Below are 18,362 nucleotides of genomic sequence, written 5' to 3'. Positions count from 1 at the left end.
TATACAGTCAAGTTAATTAAAACTTCTATGTACATTAAGCATCCATAGTTCTTCTCAACCCTCCTCTTATCTCCTTATAACCTATACTCTAGGTTTTAATTCCATGTGTTTATTATTTGTATTTAGTTCATATTAATGAGACCATGCAATATTTGTCCTTTTGTGTCTGGTTTACTTCGCTTAGTATAATATCTTCAAGACTCATCCATGTTATCACATATGCACCAATTCCATTTCTTCTTATTGCAGCATAGTATTCCATTGTATGTATATACCACATTTCTTTATCCATTTATTCGTGGATGGACACTTGGGTTGCTTCCATCTTTTGGCAATTGTGAACAATGCCGCTATGAACATTGGTGTACAGATGTCTGTTCGTGTCATAGTTTTTAGTTCTTCTGTATATATTCCTAGTAGAGGAATTGCTGGATCATATGGCAGTTCTATATTTAGCTTACTGAGGAACCACCAAACTGTCTTTCACAGAGTCTGCACCATTTTACATTCCCACTAACAGTGAAGGAATGTTCTTATTTCTCCACATCCTCTCCAGCACTTATTGTCTGTTTTTTAAATAATTGCCATTCTTTGTGGTGTTAGATGATATCTCATTGTTGTTTTAATTTGCATTTCCCTAATAGCTAGTGATATGGCACATTTTTTTCACGTGCTTTTTGGCCATTTGTCTTTCCTCTTTGGAGAAATGTCTATTTAAATCTTTTGCCCATTTTTAAATTGGATTGCTTGCTGTTTTATTGTTGAGTCGTATGATCTCTTAATATAGAATGGAAATCAAACCCTTATTGGATAAGAGGTTTCCAAATATTTTCTCCCATCAACTGGGCTGCCTTCTCACCTTCATGATGAAGTCCTTTGAATCACAGAAATGTTTAAGTTTGAGGAGGTCCCATTTATCCATGTTTTCTTTTGTTGCTTGTGTTTTTGTTGTAAAAGCACCTACTATCTACCACCAGGTCTTGAAGATGTTTCCCTACATTTTCTTCTAGAAGCTTTATTGTACTTCCTTTTGTATTTAGGTCTTTGATCCATTTTGAGTTAATTTTTGTGTAAGGTGTGAGGTAGGGGTCTTCTTTCTTTTGGCTATGGATATCCAGTTCTCCCAACATCATTTGTTGAATAAACTGTTCTGCCCCAGCTGGAGGGTTTGGGAGGCTTGTCAAAAATCACTTGGCTGCAGATGTGAGGGTCTGTTTCTGAACCATCGATTCAGTTCCATTGGTCTGTGTGTCTATCTTTATGCCAATACCATGCTGTTTTTATCACTGTAACTTGATAATATGATTTAAAGTCCAGAAATGAGAGTCCTCCTACTTCACTTTTCCTTTTTAAGATGTTTCTGGCTATTTGGGGCCTCTTGCCCTTCCAGATAAATTTGATAATTGTGTTTTTCATTTGCTTAAAAAATGCTGGTAGAATTTTTATTGGGATTGCATTGAATCTTTATAGCAATTTGGGTAGAATTGACAACTTAATGATATTTAGTCTTCCAGTGCATGAGCATGGAATAGTCTTCCAATTATTTAGGTCTTTTTAAATTTCTTTTAGCAATGCATTACAATTTTCTGAATACAAGTGCTTTGCATCCTTGGTTAAGTTTATTCCTAGATATTTGATTCTTTTAGTTGCTATTGTAAATGGAATTTTTTTCCTGATTTCCTCCTTAGATTGTGCATTATTAGTGTATAGAAACACCGATTTTTTGCATATTGATCTTGTATCCTGACACTCTACTGAAATCACTTATTAACTCTAGTAGCTTTGTTGTAGATATTTTGGGATTTTCTAGATATACAATCATTTCATCTGCAAATGTGAAAGTTTTAATTCTTCCTTTCCAATTTGTATGCCTTTTATTTCTTTTTCTTGCCTGATTGCTCTAGTTAGAACCTCTAGCACTAGATTGAACAATAGGGATGACAATGGGCATCCTTGTCTTGTCCCTGATCTTAATGGGAATGCTTTTAGTTTTTCGCCATTGAGTACAATGTTAGCTGTGGGTTTTTCATATAAGGCCTTTATCATGTTGAGAAAATTTCATTCAATTCTATTTTTTTGTAGTATTTTTATCAAGAAAGTATGCTGTATTTTGTTAAATGCCTTTTCTGCATCAATTGATAAGATCATGAGATTTTTCTTCTTTGATTTATTAATGTGGTGTATTATGCTGATTGATTTTCTTGTGTTGAACCAGTCTTGCATGCCTGGTATAAAAGCCACTTGATCATGATGGATAATTCTTTTAATGTGTTGTTGGATTCAATTAGCAAGTATTTTATTGAAGATTTTTGCACTTGTATTCATTAGAGAATGGGTCTGTAATTTTCTTTTTTTGTAATATCTTTATCTGGCTTTGGTATTAGCATGATATTGGCTTCATATAATGTGTTTGGTAGTGTTCCTTCTTGTTGAATTTTTGGGAAGAGCTTGAGTAAGATTGGTATTAAATCTTCTTTTGAATGCTTGATAGAACTCACCTGTGAAACTATCTGGTCCTGGGCTTTTTGTTTTGGGAAGCTGTTTGATGACAATTTCAATCTCTTGTGGTTGGTTTGTTGAGGTCTTCTATTTCTTCTAGTGTCAGTGTAGTTGAGGTCTTCTATTTCTTCTAGTGTCTAGTTTTTTTAGCATATAGTTGTTCATAGTATCCTCTTATGATCTCCCTTATTTCTGTGGGGTCAGTAGTAAGGTTCCCCTTTTCATTCTTTATTTCATTTATTTACATCTTCTCTCTTTTTTTCTTAGTCAGTCTAGCTAAGGGTTTGTTGATTTTGTTAATCTTCTCGAAGAACCAACTTTTGGTTTTGTTAATTTTCTCTATTGCTTTTTTCCCTCAATTTCATTTATTTCTGCTCTGATCATTGTTATTTCATTCCTTCTACTTGCTTTGGGATTAGCTTGCTGTTCTTTTTCTAGTCCCTCCAGCTTTGTAGTTAGGTCATTGATTTTAGCTCTTTCTTCTTTTTTAATGTAAACATTGAGGGCTATAAATTTTCCTCTCAACACTGCCTTTGCAGCATTCCATAGGTTCTGATATGTTGTATTCTTATTTTCATTCATCTTGAGATATTTATTGATTTCTCTTGAAATTTCTTCTTTGACCCACTGGTTATTTAAGAGTATGTTGTTTAATCTCCATATATATATATATGAATTTTCCCTTTATTTGCCACTTGTTGATTTCCAACTTTACTCCATTATGATCAGAGAAAGTGCTTTGCATAATTTCAATTTTGTTGAATTTATTGAGATCTGCTTTGTGTCCCAACATATGGTCTCTCCTGGAGAAAGATCCATGACCACTTGAAAAGAATGAATATCCTGCTGTTTTGTGGTGCAATGTTTGGTGTATGTCTATTAGGTTTAGTCCATTTATCGTATTATTCAAGCTCTCTGTTTCTTTATTGATCTTCTGCCCAGATGTTTTATCCATTGCTGAGAGTGGTGTATTGAAGTCTCCAACTATTATTGTAGAGATGTCTATTTCTCCCTTCAGTTTTGCCAGCATTTGCCTCATGTATTTTGGGGCATCCTGGTTAGGTGCATATATATATGATTGTTATTTCTTCCTGGTGAATCATCTTTTATTAATATGTAATATCCTTCCTTGTCTCTAATAACAGTTTTGCTTTTAAAGTCTGTATCATCTGATATAAGTATAGCTACCCCAGCTTTTTTTTTGGTTACTGCATGTGTGGAATATCTTTTTCCAACCTTTCACTTTCAATTTATTGGTATCCTTGGGTCTAAGGTGAATCTTTTGCAGACAACATATAGATGACTTATATTTTCTTATCCATTCTGCCAGTCTGTGTCTTTTGATTGGGGAGTTTAATCCATTAACATTCAATGTTATTACTGTAAAGGCAGTTCTTATTTCATCCATTTTGATCTTTGCATTTTGTCTGTCATTTTATTTTTTTAATTTTTTTTATTTTTTTTAATTTTATTTTTATTTATTTATTTAAATTCCTCCCCTCCCCTGGTTGTCTGTTCTTGGTGTCTATTTGCTGAGTCTTGTTTCTTTGTCCGCTTCCGTTGTTGTCAGCGGCACAGGAAGTGTGGGCGGCGCCATTTCTGGGCAGGCTGCTCTTTCTTTTCACGCTGGGCGGGTTTCCTCACGGGCGCACTCCTTGCGCGTAGGGCTCCCCCACGCAGGGGACACCCCTGCGTGGCATGGCACTCCTTGCGCGCATCAGCACTGCGCATGGCCAGCTCCACACGGGTCAAGGAGGCCTGGGGTTTGAACCGCAGACCTCCCATATGGTAGACGGACGCCCTAACCACTGGGCCAAAGTCCGTTTCCCTGTCTGTCATTTTATATTTGACACTTTTAGTTGCTGTTACTGATACTGTTGTCATTTCTAGACTCTCTTCCAGGCCTCTCTCTACTGTCTTTTCTTTTCAGGTTGTAAAACTCCCTTTAGTATTTCTTACAAAGCTGGTCTTTTTGTTATAAGCTCCCTCAGTTTCTGTTTATTTGTAAATATTCTAATCTCACCCTCATTTTTTTTTCTCATCTATGGTTTTTTATTGTGGTAATATATGTCCAACATGAAATTTCCCATTTTAACCATTTTTAATTGGACATTTCAGTAGTATTAAATATTTTTACAATGTTATGCTACCATCACCATTATCCATTCCCAAAAATTTCCATCACCCCAAACAGAAACTCTGCATCTATTAAACATTGATGCTGTATTTTCCCTTTTTCCCAGTCCCCAGGAATGTCTAATCTACCTTCTGTCTCTATTAATTAGCTCATTTTAGATATTTTATATAGTGCAATCATGTAGTATTTATCCTTTTGCCCTTGGCCTATTACATTCAACATAATGCTTTCAAGGTTCATCCATGTTGTAGCATGTATCAGACCTTCATTCCTTTTTACAGCTGAATAATATTCCATTGTATGTATATACCATATTTTGTGTATCCAGTCATCTGTTGATGAATACTCAGGTTGTTTTCACCTGTTGGCAATTGTGAACAATGTTGGTATGAACAAGCATTTGAGTTCCTACTTACAATTCTTTTGGATATATATCTAGAAGTGGGATTACCAGGTTAGATGGCAATTCTATTTTTTAACATTCTGAGGAGCTGTCAAAATGTTTCCTACAGTGGCTATACCATTTTGCAATCAAACCAACAATGTAAAAGATTTCCAATCTTAGATCCTCCTCAACACTTGTTATTATTCTCTGTTTCTTTTATTAAACAATAACTATCCTAGTGGGTGTGAAGTGGTATCTTATTGTGATTTTGATTTCCTTGATGACTAATAATGGGCATCTTTTCATGTGCTTATTGCCCAACTGCATATCCACTTTAGAAAAACACCTATTTAAGTGCTTTGTTCATTTTTAAATTAAGTTATTTGTATTTTTGTTTTTTTTTCCATATATTCCTGATATTAAACCATTATTGGATATATGATTTGAAACTATTTTTCCCATTCTGCAGGTTGTATTTTTTACTTTCTTAATAATGTCCTTTTTTAAATTGTTTTTCTTCTTTATTTCCTTTTAATGTTACATTAAAAAAATGAGGTCCCCATATATACCCCCTACTGCACCCACCCCATCCCTCCCACATCAACAACCTCTTCCATCATCACAACACATCCACTGCACCTGGCAAATTACATTCTGAAGCACCATTGCACCATATGGACAGTGGTCCACATTGTAGTTCACACTCTCTGCCAGTCCACCCAGTGGGCCGTGGCAGGACACACAACATCCAGCATCCATCCCTGCAGCACCACCCAGGACAACTCCAAATCCTGAAAATGCCCCCACACCATATCTCTTCTTATGTCTCCCTACCATCAGCAGCCACCGTGACCACCCTCTCCACATCACTACTACAATTTCTTCCCTTACTAATCACAATAGTTCCCTAGCAGAATACCAGTAAGCCCACTCTAATCCATACTCTATTCCTCCATCCTATGGGCCTTGGGATGGTTAAATTCAGTCCCCCTCTACATCAAGAGGCGGCTTAGATTCCACATGGATGATGGATGCAATTCTTCTGCTTGCAGCTGTAGGCACTCTTAACTCCCTGGTGTGGTGGATGACCCTCTTCACCTCCCTGTCAGCAGAACAGGGTAGGTCCAACAAACCAGAAGGTAGGAGCCACAAGTCTGCAAAGGCCCAGGGCCTGGCTGTCACATGGACGTCCAGAAATTCAGGTCTCCTGAGTATACACCAACCCAAATGCCAATCACAGGTCCAGTAAAAGTAACAGAAGAGGCATGTGTAAAAAAGTCATATCTGAGTCCAACTCCAACACACTCAGGAACACAAACTCCAAAGTAGGGCCAACTGACATGGCCCTGACTCCAGAGCTATCTACCATGACCATAGAAGCTGTGGGTCTCTGCAGCCCTCAGGAGAACCAGCCCCTGGGTTTCCATCTACCTTGGCGGTCTCTGGTACCCTGCTGAGGCGTGCATAACTGTGACCCCTCTGATGACCTCCTGACTCTTCTTTGGAGACTCATAGCCATATAAACTCACTTGTTCTTTCCATTTCCCCCTTCTATCCAAAGTCAAAAAGCAGTTTTTAACACCTGATATTACATGTAGGCTGAGATATTCTGCCGGTCTGAATTGACCCCTTTATTCAAGGTCTTTTTCTAATTATATCATCAGCTGGTGCTTAGTAGTAATCCCTCAGTGCCAGGGAAGCTCATCCCTGGGAGTCATGTCCCACGCTGGGGGAAGGCAATGCATCTACATGCTGAGTTTGACTTATAGAGTGGCCACATTTGAGCAACATGGAGGCTCTCAGGAGGTAACTCTTAGGTACCCTGCAGCTCTAAGCCTAGTTCATATTTCAGGCACACAGGCTCATCATCGGAGCCATCAATATCAAGGGCTCATCATTGGACCATCCATCTTTGTTGGTCTTTGCCATTGCACTTGGGAGATTGTTGCTGTTCCATTGGGGAATGTGACAGAGCTCCCCTGGCCAGGAACTCTGCACTCTCTCAGCTGTTGTTTCAAACTGAAACCACTATGAAAATATCCAAAACTTTCAATGTACCCCGAATATATGAAAAACATGGAATGCTTCATGAATTTGCATGTCATCCTTGCACAGGAGCCATGCTAATCTTCTCTGTATCATTCCAATTTTAGTATATGTGCTGCTGAAGTGAGCATTCACCCTCATTTTTAAAAGATAATCTTGATGGGTGTAAAATCCTTGGCTGGCAGTTTTTCTCCTGCAGTATCTTAAATATATTATACCACTGCCTTCTTGCCTCCATGGTTTCTGATGAGAAATCGGCACTTAATCTTATTGAGTATCCCTTATAAGTTATGCATTGCTCTTCTCTTGCTGCTCTCAGAATTCTCTCTTTGTCACTGGCATTTGACATTCTGATTAGTATGTGTCTTGAAGTTGGTCTATTTGGATTTATTCAGATGGGAGTACATTGTGCTTCTTGGACATGGATATCAATGTCCTTCAGTAGGGTTGGGAAATTTTCCACCATTATTTCTTCACATATTCTCTCTGCCCCTTTTCCCTTCTGTTCTCCTTCTGGGACACCCATGACATGTATGTTTGCATGTACCTTGCTGTCATTTAGTTCCCTGAGACCCTGTTCAATTTTTTCCATTCTTTTCTTCATCTGTTTTTTTTTGGTTTGTTCACTTTCAGAGGCAATGTCTTTGAGCTGGCTGATCTTTTCTTCTGCTGTTATTTGCCTCCAGTGTATTTTTAATTTCATTTATTGCATCTTTCATTCCCATAAGGTCTGCTATATTTCTATGCTTTCAAATTCTTCTTTGTGTTCATCCAATGTCTTCTTAATATCCTTAATCTCTTTAGCCATCTCATTGAATCTATTAAGGAGATTTGTTTGAACATCTAAGATTAGTTGTCTCAACTCCTTTATGTCATCTGCAGGCTTATCTTGTTCCTTTAATTGGGCTGTCTCTTCCTGTTTCTTGGTATGAATTGTAATTTTTTTGTTGGTGTTTCTGCATCTGGCTTGCTAGATGCATTTATTCTGAGTGTAGTTTCTCCCTTTAGTTTAGGGCTTTCTTGCCTTTTCTCCCTTGCTGCTTGTGATATAGGAGTCAAGGATGTAATTGGTGCTGTACACTATGGAGGCCGAAGCTGCCCACATTGCCCCAGGAATTGATGAAGCTTCTCCCACCTTTCTCCTCTGTCAGGGTTAGGGACAGAGTTGTAGCCATGTATAATAATCCCAGTTGGGTAGACTGTCTGTAGTCACCCAGAGACACTGATGACGCTTCACACCCTTTCCTCCCCTACCTTAGGCAGGGATGGAGCTATAGTTTTGGTCAGCAATCTATGCTGTGTGGGTCCAAAATGACCACAGTTACTTAGGGAAACTGATGTATCACCAGACCCTCTCCCTGATGGGAGTGGGAATGGGCCCTCTAGAGTGCCCAACAATCTAATCTCTGTGAGCCAAATATGCCTGCAGTTGCCCTGAGAGACTTAGGTAGTACTGTCCCTTCTGCCCTTTAGGGGGAGGGAACAGAACCACAAATGCTCAACAGTTCAGTCCTGTAGGCTGAAAGTACCCACCATTGCCCAGAGAGGCTGAGGAAGCACCAGCTCCCTCCTATCCTATTGGGTGGTAGGGGTGGTTCTATGGGTGCTCAACAGTTCAGTCCCTTTAGGCTGAGAATACCTGCCATTGCCTGGAGAGGTTGAGGAAACACCAGCCTCCTTCTATCCTCTTAAGGCATGGGGTTGGATCCACAGGCACCTGATAGTTCAGTCCATTTTAGCTGAAAGTACCCACCATTGTCCAGAGAGGTTGTGGAGACACCAAACCCCTCTTATTCTATTGGGGGTGGAGGTGGATTCATAGGCATCCAATAGTCCAGTCCATGCAGGCTGAAGGTCTGCTGTTACCCAGAAAGGCTGTGGAAAGACCAGCCCCCTTCTTTCATACTGGGGAGTGAGGGTGCTTCCACAAGTACCCACCAGACCAGGCTGTGTGGGCCAAAAGCACCTGCAGTTACCCAACGAGGCTGAGAAAACACAGTCCATCTCTTGTCCTATTGGGGATGGAGGTGGAGCCACAGGTGCCCAACAATCAGACTTGTGCAGCCCAACACTGTTGCCCTGAGAGGTTGAGGCAATACCAACCCCCTCCTACACTGGGGGGACAGGGTGGAGATGGGCTCAAAGGCACTCAACAAATCTGTGTGGGCTGAAAACTCCTGCCATTGCCTGGAGAGGTTGAGGATACCCAGCTCCTCTCCTATTCTCTTGGGGTGTGGGGATGCAGCCCCAGGTGTATGACTATTCAGCCTCTGCCAGCTGCAGTTGCAGTTGCCTGGAGAGCCTGGTGCAGGTCCCTGCATCTACCTCTCTGCTGGAGGTGGGCCTGGAGCCTAGGCTAGGACTGCAGTTTGATCTTGGTGAAAAGAAACCCTTCCCTAACTTCACTGGATTTCAGTCAGCCAGGCTTCCTCTCAAGCCAGGGGGTGGAGTAAAAATTGTGGCTACTGGACTTTCCCACTTGGACACACTTAGATCCCAGGTGTCTCTAAGATTATACTTTAGCCAGCCGAGTCCACTAACCAGTAGCTGAGGTCAGTCAACATCTGTCTTTTCCACTGTTTATGGGAAATGGCGCTTCTAACTCCAGCCACAGAATAGCTCCTGAGGTGACTTGTGCCCCTAAAGTAGGATGGGTATCAGCCTCTGTGGCATGGTTTGCAGCTTCCCAGAGAGGTGGTGCAGATCCCCCCAGCTTCCTCCCTTCCGGAGGTGGGACTGGGGTTTAGGCTAGACCTGCAATCCAACCTGAGTGGAAAGAAGCTGGTCCTTGCAAGCACTATGATTTTCAGTCAGTACCACTTCCCCTCATGCCTGGGGCAGAGTCAGAATGGCAGCCACCAGTTTCCCTCTGACCTGGACAAGCTCAAAGTTTAGTTGTTCCTAGGATTCTACTTCAGCCCACTGAATCCACTAATCAGTAGCTGAAGTTGGTGCCACACCATGTTTTCCTCCTGTTTTTATTGGAATAGCTCCTGAGACATCTTGCATGCCACGGGCACCGACCCCCACGGCATGGAGGGCTCCACTCATGATTCCTCTGTGCAGATGGGTAGTTTCCTTCTTCCAGACTGTCAAGGATGTCACAGGATACTCCTCTGGTCTTTTGGGTCCTCTAAAAGGTGCTTTAGGTAGCTCTGGGTGACCACCAACTGCCCTGTTTCATGAATTGACTCCTGGAGCTCCTTACTCTGATGCCATCTTGGCTCCACCCCTGTGTTTCTTTTTGTTGTGTCATCTTGCTGCATCAGCTTTCCTTGTGTATGGAGCCACTCCTGGGCAGGCTGTGCTTTTTTCGCACGGGGAGGCTCTCCTTGTGGGGCACACTCCTTGAGTACGGGGCTCCCCTACGTGGGGGACACCCCTATGTGGCATGGCACTCCTTGTGCACATCAGTACTGCACATAGGCCAGCTTGCCACATGGGTCAGGAGGCCCTGGGTTTGAAACCTGGATCTCACATATGGTAGGCGGATATTCTATCAGTTACGCCAAATCCACTTCTCAATGTACAGGTTTTTAATCCACATTGACCTTACTTTGTAGAGGCAGGTACTAAATGTTAACATTTTAAAAATAAGACTAGCCAATTAGTCCAACATCATTTAATTCATTCTTTACCCAGTGATTTGTAAAGTCATTTTTATCATATACCAAAATTTCCTCCATTCAAGCCAGTCTATTTCTCTGCTCTCTATTCTACTCCCTGGATGTCTTTGTATCTCTCTGTACCAATACAGCATTTTCTTAATTACTAAAGTTTTATATGAAGACTTGGTATTTGGTAGAGTGAGCTTAGCTGCCTTATTTTTTTTCAAAGTTGTCTTCACTCTCCTTGCCCTTTATGGAGTCATATGAACATAAGAATCAGTTTTTCAAGTTCCATTACACATCCTTGTGTGGTATTTTGATAGGCAGTGCTTTAAATTTGTTGGGTGGAATAATTGCCTTCATCAACTGAGTCATCCCACTCATAAATAAAGGAATTCCTTTATGTCTTTCAACATAATTATATAATTTTCTCCTTAAATGTCTTGCACGTCTTTTGTTAAGATACACTCCTATAGGAACCTTAAGCTTAGTTTCCATTTTATGTTTTTTCCAGACACTAGTTTTTCTTCAGTCTATAAGGATTCAGCTCCTAACAGTGGCTTTGGCAGAGGTTTGGGGGCAGCATCTGAATCATGGTGGGAGGTGTTTGGTCCTTCTAGGCTTCCAAGAATGGTTCCTGACTGCCTTACTGTGAATGGCGGAGCTCACAGTAATGTAACTTCACATACAGCTTAGGAAGCACATAAGTGTTGAAACACTGGCTTTGGAAATGTCCCTGATGGCTGTGGCCGCTACTATATTTTAAATGACCAACTTCTTAATGACCTTATCCTTGAGTACACAGCAGGCATAGTTTGTGCAGCAAATTGGCAATATGAGGCTATGGCATTTTGGGGGCATGACTGTTGTTCTTTCTTTTCTGTAACATCTTGGATGTGATTTGAGGACCTTAGAGTTTTTGTTGCAATTGTGAATGGGATTTTTCCACTTTAATTATATTATCTAATTTCTTGCTGCTGTTGTGCTGTTAAATTTTATATATTGATCTTGTATTCAACAATCTTGCTGAACTTTCCTGTTCTCATGACTTGTAGATTCTCTTGGATTTTTAAATGTCAACAGTCATAATATCTGTGTAAGATGAAAATTTTGTTTCTTCCATTCCAGTTATGCTTCTTTTTCTTGTTTTACTGCATTTGCTAGGATCTCTAATGGTGATGAAGGATGCTGTGTTTGGTTGGGAATATTTCTGAGGAGGATTTTCACCAGCTTAGTTTTTATTATCATCTACTATTTTCCTCTTAATAGTAATGTTGCCTTTTTCTATTGATTTTAAGTAATCATAGTAATTCTACAAAGGCATGAGAAGGCTGGGCCGTTTACTCAATATCTTAGTTCAAGAGTGCCCTCTACTGTTGGAACAGTGAAACTAAGTTTAACTAACGGCACCTATTTAGGAAAGAAAGAGGGTTCCTACTGATACTATGGTATCTTAAAGCTCTAAGACCTTTGAATTCTAGTGCTTGAGTCCTTATTTCTCTTTACCTTCATAGTTGCCCTCTCTTCCCCAGAAGCAGTGCCTTCCCAGCATTGCCTTTCTGATCTCGCACACTTTCCAAGTCTCTTTAAAGGCAATGTTCAGATAGTCTTGGTCTCAGATCTGTTTTCAGTATTTCCCAATCAGTGAAGGATGCTTTCTTACTGGAGGTGGTATGTTCCATCTTTGCTAGGGACTTACCATTCTTTTTCAGCTTCTTTGTAATCTCTGCCTGATTGTCTCCAGTCTGGAGCATTTCCCTACCTGCATGTAAATGGAAGTTTATTGTATTTTCTGTCCCCGATTATTCTCTAGGTATGGGTGATTGTGTGATTTTATTTGCTTCCCTGTTGATCTGAGTTACTTTTTGAAGAAGGTAAATGGATATTGGGACTTAACGAACCAAGAGGTATAGAAATATGGTACACTCTTCTTTTATGACTATGAATTTGTCATTTTGTCTTTGTGATTCTATTAAATTTTTTGTTGTTAGGCTTATCACAATTTAGGATTGTTATATATTTTTGGTGACTTGTTCATTTAATCATTAGGTAGCAATCTTTATAACTACATTTTTGAAATGAGGTCAAATTCACATTACATAAAATTCACCATTTTCATTACTTTAAAGTGTATAGTTATGACTTTTAGTATATTCGCAAATTTGTACAAATATAACCACTATTTAGTTTCTGATCATGGTCATCACCCCAAAAAGAAACTCTGTGCCCATGAGTCACTCCACATTACTCCCAACCCAACCCCTGGAAACCACTAATCTGCTTTCAGTCTCTATGGATTTACTAATTTGGACATTTCGTAAAAAAGGTATCATACAATATCTAGCCCTTTGTGTGTCTGGCATATTTCACTAATCATAGTTGTTTTCAAGGTTTATTCATATTGTAGCATATATCAGTACATCATTCCTTTTATGGTTGAAATCTATTGTAGGAATACACCATATTTTGTTTATCCATTCATCAGTTGGGTTGTGGCCGCCCCCCCACCTTTTTTTTTTTTGCTCTTGTGGATAATGCTATATGAACAATGGCATACAAGTATCTGTTTGACTCCTTGTTTTCAATTCTCTTGGTATATTACTAGAAGTGCAATGGCAAAGTTATATGATAATTCTATATTTAATTTATTGAGGAACTACAAACTTTCTCGCAGCAACTGCACATTTTACATTCCCACCATTTGTATGAGGGTTCTAATTTTTCCACATTCTCACCAACGCTTGTTTTTTCATTAAAAAAAATTATAGCTATCCATGGGGTGTGAAGTGGTATCTCATTGTAGTTTTGATTTGAATTTCTCTGACTGATGATGTTGAGGCTCTTTTCATATACTTGTTGACTATTTGTATATCTATGGAGAAATTTCTATTCTCATCCTTTTGCCCATTTTTAAATTGAATTACTTGTCTTTTTAATATTGAATTGTTATTGTTTACATGCTAAATACTAGAGTGTTATCAGATATGTGATTTGGAGATATTTTTCTCCCATTCTTTGGGTTGACTTCAAATGATACACATATGTGCAAAATTGAGCTAAAAAATATGTCCAGCAAAGTTTCAGGATACATGGTTACCATGCAAAAATAATATCTTTCTATACACTTACAAACAAGTCAAAAATAAACAAGAATATAATTCTATTTATAATAGCATCCAAAAGAATAAAATACTTAAGAATAAATTTAACCATAGAGGTACAAAGCTTGTACTCTGAAAACTACAAAACACTGTTGACAGATATTAAATAAGAACTATATAAAAGGAAAGACATCCTGTGTTCATGCAGAGGAAGACCTAATACTGTTAAGATGGCAATACTCCCCAGTTGAACTAAGATTCAATGCAATACGTATGAAAATTCCAATGGCCTTTTTTTTTCCTTCCAGAAACTGACAAGCTGATTCTAAAATTCATATGGAATTGTAAGGGACCATACAAATAGCCAAAACAATCTTGATAAAGTTGGAGGATTCACATTTCCTGATTTTAAAAGTTAACTCAGATGAGATGACCATATGATTTTTTCCATTCTATCTATTAACACGGTATAGTCCACATATTTTTGTATCTCTTTTCTTGTGATGTCTTTCTCTGGGTTTGGTATCAGAGTAATACTGGCCTCATAGAATTTGTTGGGAAGTGTTCCCTCCTTTTTTATTTTTGGTTGAGTATGAGAAAGACTGGTGTTAATTCTTCTTTGAACAATTGGTAGAATTTACCAGTGAAGTCATTCAGTCCTGGCCTTTTCCTTATTGGAAGGTTTTTTTTTTTCCCTGAAGAAATGAATTTTGTTTCAAGTCAACACAGTGAGGAGGTGAGGCTTCCTATGTGGTGCTCGTTTGAACAAAGAGAACTATGGACTACGATTTAAGACATTGAGGACTTCTGTACACATATGTCAAACTATTTCACCCTACTTATAACATGTGATCAATAAATGCTGTTTGAAGGAATGTTAAAGTGTTTGGAAAAGGTTAATCTCTTCAATATGTTAAATATTCCCCTGATTTCTTGTCCACATGCGTAATTAATGTAACAAAATCCATCCCTCATTGAGATAAACTTCGGCTCAAGTTTTGGTCAGTTATCAGGTTTTCTTAAATGCCCATCTCCAGGTTTGTAATCCTAGGCATCAAATCACTGAACCTCTCCTTACCAGGGTAAAGTGAGACTGGAGCCTTTATTGTAAACTTTTAAAAATTACTGATTCAATCTCTTATTATAGAGCTATTCAGGTTTTCTATTTCTCTTGAGTCAGTTTTGGTAGTTAGCATGTTTCTAGGAACTTGTCCATTACATCTGGGTTATCTAATTTGTTGGTATATATTTTCCATAGTATTCTTTATAATCCTTTTTATTTCTGTAAGGTTGGTTAGTAAGGTCCATACTTTCATTCCTGAGTTTAGTAATTTTATTATTCTCTCTTTTTTCTTGGTTAGTCTAGCTAAAGATTTCTCAATTTTGTTGATCTTTATCTTTTTAAAAAACCAACCTTTGGTTTTGTTGATTCTATTTTATTCTTCTCTATTACATTTATTTTCTCTGTTATTTCCTTCTTGCTGCTTTCACTGCATTAGTTTTCTCCACTTTTTCTAGCTCCTCAAAGTGAAAAGTTAGGTTATTGAGTTGAGCTATTCCAGCCTCTACCCTACTTTTTTTAGGAGGTACTGGGGATTAAACCCAAGACCTTGTAGATGGGAAGCAGGTACTTAACCACTGAGCCACATCTCTTCCCCAATGACAGTTGGGTTTTTTGTTTGTTTTCAGGAGGTACTGGGGATTGAACCAGGGACCTTGTAAATGAGAATCAAGCACTCAATGACTTGAGCTGCAGCTGCTCCCCTTTGCCTTTTTTTGAAATGTAAATGTTTACATCTACAAATTTCTCTCTGAGCTCAGCTTTTACTAAATCCTGTAAGTTTTTGTTTTTGTTTATCTCAATGCTAGTTTCAAGTATTCAAGTTTTCAAGTATTCTTAAAGTATTATTTCTTCAAGTATTCTTTCTGCCCCTTTCTCACTCTCTTCTTCTGGGAATCCCAATATCCACATATCAGTATGATAGATGTTATCCTACACATCTCTGAGGTTCTACTCATTTTCATCATTCTTTTATTCTTTCTAGTCCAGCCTGGATAATTTCAATGGACTATCTTCATTGTCACTGATTCTTTCTTCTGCCAGCTTAAATCTACTATTGAACCATAGTAGTAATTTTCATTTTAGTTATTTTACTTTTCAATCCTAGAATTTCTATTTGGTGCCTTTTTAAAGTTATATTTCTTTATTAATACTCTATTTGATTAGACATTATTCTCATAGTTTCCTTTAATTGTTTTTTTTTTTTTTTTAAATATGGTCTCCTGCAGTTGTTTGAGTATATTTAAAATATGTGATTGAAAGTCTTTTCTTTTAAGTCCAATGTCTGGACTTCCTCTGGGACTATTACTATTAATTTCTTTTTTTTCCTTTGTATAGGCCATACTATCTTGTTTCTTTGTAAATCTCATATTTCTTGCTTCAAATTGGACATTTTGAATATTTTCGTAGAAACTACAAAAATTAGATCGTTTCCCCTTTCCCAGGGTTTATTTTTGGTCCTTGTTGTTGTTGTTGTTTGTTTACTGATTTTTCTGAACTAATTTTGTACAATCTGTACTCTTTGTCATGCATGACCACTGAAGTCTCTGTTTAGTGACCTTAGTGTTGAGCTAATGTTTTGACAGCTATTTCCTTAAATGCCTGGAACCAATCAACCAAAAAATACTCTCATTATTTGTAGATGGGCTTTGTGTGTGTGTCACAGCTAGTCAGTTTACAACTTTGCCTTAGTATTTATGTCCTGCTTTTAAAAATCTTGGAAGTCATCAGAAGTGAGACCTCAGGGCATTCTCTGGTTTTTCCTGAACATGCACACAGCCCTGGACATGCACATGGGCTTCTAGATTCTTAGAAATATGTGGTTGCTTTTCAAAGATGTTATTTCCCAGAGCATTACATTCTTTAGCCTTTTCTCCCAAGCTTTTTGGTTAGTCTGTTGTTTTCTCCAACAGCTATCACTTGCCCCAGGAAGCAGCAACTTACCATTTGCCTTTAATTGTTTTTTGGTTTTTTAAAAATAAAATTTTATTGAAGTATATCATACATACATGAACATACATAAGCAATAAGTGTATAGTAAAAGTTGTGAACTTACCAAACAAGCATGCATATCATCATACAGGGCTCCCATACATCACTCCACCACCAACATCTTGCATTGTTGTAAACATTTGTTACAAACTAGGAAAGAAAAATATCAAAATACTACTACCAACAATAGTTCATATGTAACATTTGGTGTATTTTCTCCCCAACCCATCCAATTATTAATACCCCGTATTAGTATTATATATTTGTTATAGTAAATGAGAGAATATTCTCCTATTTGTTTGTTAACCACAGTCCTTCTTCCACCAGTGGATTCCCTGTGTTATATAGTTCCATGCTTTGTACAGTCCATTCAAAGCATACATCCAGTGGCTCTCATTTTCATCACAGAATTATGCTGTAATCACTTCTGTCAATTTTAGAATGATTTCATTACTCTAAAAGGAAAATCCCATATTCCCTTATTCCCCCCCTATTGTGTTGTCCTTAGAATTGGTGTAATATATTCTGTGCCATTGTTGTAAAAACATTACAATATTACTGTTAACTGTTATCCATAAATTACATTACTTGTAATTTTCCTGTGTATCACCATATTCTTAACACTTTGTAAAAGAAGAACGAATTTATGTTTATAATATTAACCACAATCTTCATTCACCAACGAAATCATTAGGTTGTACAACCTTAGATTATTCTCTAGCTTCCTTTTAAATGACATTTACATCCACAGACTTCCCCCTTTCAGCTACATCACATGTATAAATCAGCAGTGTTAGTGATACTAACTATAATGTGTTACCTTCAAATTATGGATTTCCACACTTTTACAATAAACCTTATTAAAAATTCTACATACTTTGGGCATCTGCTCCCATTCTCACCCCATATTCTATCTCCTAGTAACCTATACTCCAGAGCATACTTCCATGAGTTTACTCATTGTATTTAGTTCACATTGGTGAGACCATACAATATTTGTCCTTTTGTGTCTGACTTACTTCACTCAACATAATGTCAAGTTTCACCCATGTTGTCATATGCATCCTGATTTCAATTCTTCTTACAGCTGAATAACATTTCATTGCATGTATATACCACCTTTTGTTTTATATCCATTCATTGGTTGAGGGACACTTGGACTGTTTACATATTTTAGCAATTGTGAATAATGCTGCTGTGAACATCAATGTGCAAATGTCAGTTCATATCTTTGCTTTCAGGTCTTCTGAAATAGTCCCAGTAATGGTACTGCTGAATCACATGGCAATTCTGTATTCAGCTTCTTGAGATACTGCCAAACTGTTTTCCACTGAGGGTGCACCATCCTACATTTCCACCAACAGTGAAGGAGTGTTCCTATTTCTCCACATCCTCTTAGGATTTGTAGTTTTCTGTTTTGTATTAATCGTGGCCATTCTATAAGGTGTGAAATGGTATCTTTAGTTAGTTTTGATCTAATATTTCCCTAATAGTTTGTGATATTGAACATTTTTTCATATGCTTTTTGGCCATT

General features: G+C 38.1%; 1 protein-coding gene and 1 non-coding gene across 2 annotated transcripts in view; one reads left to right on the top strand and one right to left on the bottom strand.

The window, feature by feature from the left end:
- Positions 1–18,362, top strand: part of CFAP95 (cilia and flagella associated protein 95) — a 121,443-nt gene that overhangs the window by 78,450 nt on the left and 24,631 nt on the right. The gene's annotated exons all lie outside the window — the stretch shown is intronic.
- Positions 7,092–7,198, bottom strand: LOC111763258 (U6 spliceosomal RNA). Its single transcript, XR_002796155.1, has one exon. It is a non-coding gene; the product is annotated as a U6 spliceosomal RNA (small nuclear RNA).

This window comes from Dasypus novemcinctus, chromosome 8 (genome assembly GCF_030445035.2).
Source record: "Dasypus novemcinctus isolate mDasNov1 chromosome 8, mDasNov1.1.hap2, whole genome shotgun sequence".
NCBI lineage: Eukaryota > Metazoa > Chordata > Mammalia > Cingulata > Dasypodidae > Dasypus > Dasypus novemcinctus.
The sequence above is the reverse complement of the archived record's forward strand: the minus strand, read 5'-3'. Positions and strand labels throughout refer to the sequence as shown.